The 3,137-nt window shown below is 48.1% G+C and overlaps 1 protein-coding gene across 2 annotated transcripts in view; it reads right to left on the bottom strand.

Annotated features, from left to right (window-relative positions):
- SPG20 (spastic paraplegia 20 (Troyer syndrome)) overlaps positions 1-3,137 on the bottom strand; it is a 32,087-nt gene that overhangs the window by 20,665 nt on the left and 8,285 nt on the right. The window lies entirely within an intron of this gene.

Raw genomic sequence — 3,137 nt, 5'->3', positions numbered from 1 at the left:
CTCTCTCCCACTCTCTCTAAAAATCAATGGGAAAAAATTCCTCAGGTGAGGATTAAAAAAATAAAATTACAACTAAATTATAGATCAGCAACCTTGAGAACCACCAGAAGACTAGCTGAACAGAACGCCTATAACTAAGGATATAAAAAAGACACGTTGAAACTGGTAGGAGGGATACAGATTCAAAATGGCCTGGTCGCACACCCATGTGTGGGGGTTGAGAATCAGGAGAAGTATCTCAGGTACGGAGGCTACCCCTGAGAAGCAAGAGGTCCCCACAACAGCTGGCTGTGAAAATCAGTGAAGATTAGACCCAGGCATGCTCTTAAACAGCCTGGGTACAGACTCACTTACAAACATTCGCCCTTAGCTCCAACAAAAGGGCAGCAGCTTGAAAAACACCAGGAACATACAGGGAAGAACTGAAATGTCTGGCTTCAGAACGAGGGCTACAGGGGCAGCTTTCTCCCAGACAGAAGTGCTGGCATTGTTACCACTGTTTCTTAGTTTAGCCCTCCCCCACACAGTGGGCACCATATCTAAGTCTCTATTAAGCCGAATAACACCTTTCTTCCTCATGATTCTCTGAGATCCTGCCCCACCCAACTCGTGCACCTCTTGAAGCTCTTTCAGAAACTGTTCCTCACAAGCGGCTAGCCTCTGCCTGTACTGCAGACTTCCCTAAAATCTCGCAAAGGTCTATAAGCCCCAAATAAGTAGCAGATGGCCTCAGTGTGCCTCTTGCTAAGTGGCCCCAAGCCTGGCACTGGTGGCAGCTAGCCTGGGGTTGCAGCATAGCCTTTCCTAGGCCCCTCCCAAGCCTAGCAAAGGCAGCTACCAACAACAGATAACTATGTACCTCCTACCAGGTAGCCCTGGACTAAGCACAAGCAGCAGCTGACTTTGGCAATTACCAGAGTTCCCCCTGAAAAGGCCCCAGAACCAACACATCTGGGGGCTGGCTTCAAACCAAACCAGAACAATACGCAATTAGCATTACAAACAATACACCTATAGCGTGAACTCGGCAGGCACCAGAGGTCAGACACATCAAATTCTGCTCTGAAGGATCACATTCCTGCACAAAAGCTGGTCAACTGTAGTCATGGCCAGTCCTCACAACCAGTCAGCCTCAGGGTCAATCCGACCCACTGATGTGTTAATAGCAATCAAGGCTCAACTAAAACAGGAGAGTACACAACCCACAAAAGTGACAACCCCACTGGAGCACCTGGCTCAAGTAAACAGAGAGGCTGTGCAACTGGGCCCCAGAGGACACCTACTACAAAAGGTGACTCTACAAGACTGGGTGACATAGCAGATGTACCTAACATACAGAAACAAACACAAGAAGGCAGCCAAAATGAAGAGACAAAGAAACATGTCTCAAATGATAGAAAAGGACAAAACTCCAGAAAAAGAGCTAAACAAAATGGAGGGGAGACAGGAACCAAGATGGTGGAGTAGGTAAATGCCTGTACTCACCGCCTCCCATAACCACATCAAAATGACAACTAAAATACAGAACCGCCACCGTTCAGAACCGCCTGAAAACTGGCTGAATCGAAGTCCTACTTTGAACTAGAGAAGTAAAGAAGAAAGCACACTGATTGGTAGGAGGGGCGGAGGCGCAGGATGGGCTGGTACAGCACCCATGTGTGATTTTTTTTAACTGGAAGGGAGATCATCTCTGCAGAGGCCACCCTTGAGGAGCAAAGGGTCCCAGCCCCACACCAGCCCCCCAGCCCAGGGTTCCAGAGCTGGGAAGATAAGTCCAGGCTGTAAAAATCAGTGGGGATTACGGCTGGAGGACACGGAGGCTGCCAGAGACCCATGTGTCCCTCTGAAAGGGCCAGCACATGAACTCACTCGGACTTGAACCCTCTGAGCCAAGAGGCGTTGGGGGACCCAGACACATACAGGGAAGAACTGGCATCAGGGCAAGAACTTGGGGGTGGTTTTCTCCCAGACGGGGGTGCTCACAGGGGTAGCACTGCTGACTGGCAGCCATATATGAGTCTCCATCAGCCCAGAGCATACTGGTTGCTACGCCCTGGTGATTCCCTGAGAGACTGCCCCATCGAATTTGCAGTCCCACCCAAGCTTTTTGCAGTAACTGTTCCATATGAATGGACTGTCCTGGCTCAGGCTTTAGACTTTACTAAAATCTCTCAAGCTGCAGCTGGTGTCAGCGTGACCAACCCTATCAATAAAAAGCCCAAGAACCAGCACTAGTACCAGTGTGCCTTGCTTCACAGGTGGGCCTCAATGATAGCCATCTGCAAATCCCTCAAAGTCAGTGGCTGACTTTGCACCTCCCTGGAGGTCCTAGAGCCTGTGAACCTGGTAGACAGCTTCAAACCATAACAGATTACACTTTACACATCCACAAGTGACACACTCAAGGGGCAGACTCAATGAGCACCAAAGCTCTACTGAAAGAAGTCCTGCTCCATAGGGGTGTTTCCTGCACAGCAGCTCTACCAGTGCAGTTGCAGCTGGTCCTCACAGCCAATTGGCTTGGAGGTCAATTCCTCCCAGTGACACCAACAGCAATCACAGCTCAACTACAACAAGACTGTGCACACAGCCCACACAGGAATGCACCAAGAGTACCCAACTCAGATGACTGAGGAGGCTGAGCCACTGGGCCCTACAGGACACATACTACACAAGGTCACCCTACCAATTCCAGGAGACATAGCAGCTCTACCTAATACATAGAAACAGAGGGAAGCAGCCAAAATGCAAAGACAAAGAAACATGTCACAAATAAAAGAAACGGAAAAAGCAAACTACTGGATACAGAGTTCAAAACTACAGTTATAAAGTTACTCAAGGATCTTCATGAGCACTTCCAGGGACTTGGTGAGACTTTCAGGTATGTTAGTGAGAATGTCAAAGACTGAAAAAGGACCAGTCAGAAATTAAGCATACAGTAACTGAAATAAAGAATAATTTACAGGGATTCAACAGTAGAGTAGATTTACATGGACCACCAGTGGCCCGCAGACCACCAGTTGGCGACTGCTGGAATAGAGGATTCCGAGAATCAAATCAACGATTTGAAATATGAGGAAGAAAAAAACACCCAATCAGAAGAGAAAAAAAAATCCAAAAATATGAAGATAGTGTAA

This window comes from Myotis brandtii, unplaced genomic scaffold, assembly GCF_000412655.1.
Source record: "Myotis brandtii unplaced genomic scaffold, ASM41265v1 scaffold166, whole genome shotgun sequence".
Taxonomy (NCBI): Eukaryota; Metazoa; Chordata; class Mammalia; order Chiroptera; family Vespertilionidae; genus Myotis; species Myotis brandtii.
Note: the sequence above shows the minus strand (reverse complement) of the source record. Positions and strands in the feature narration are given on the sequence as shown.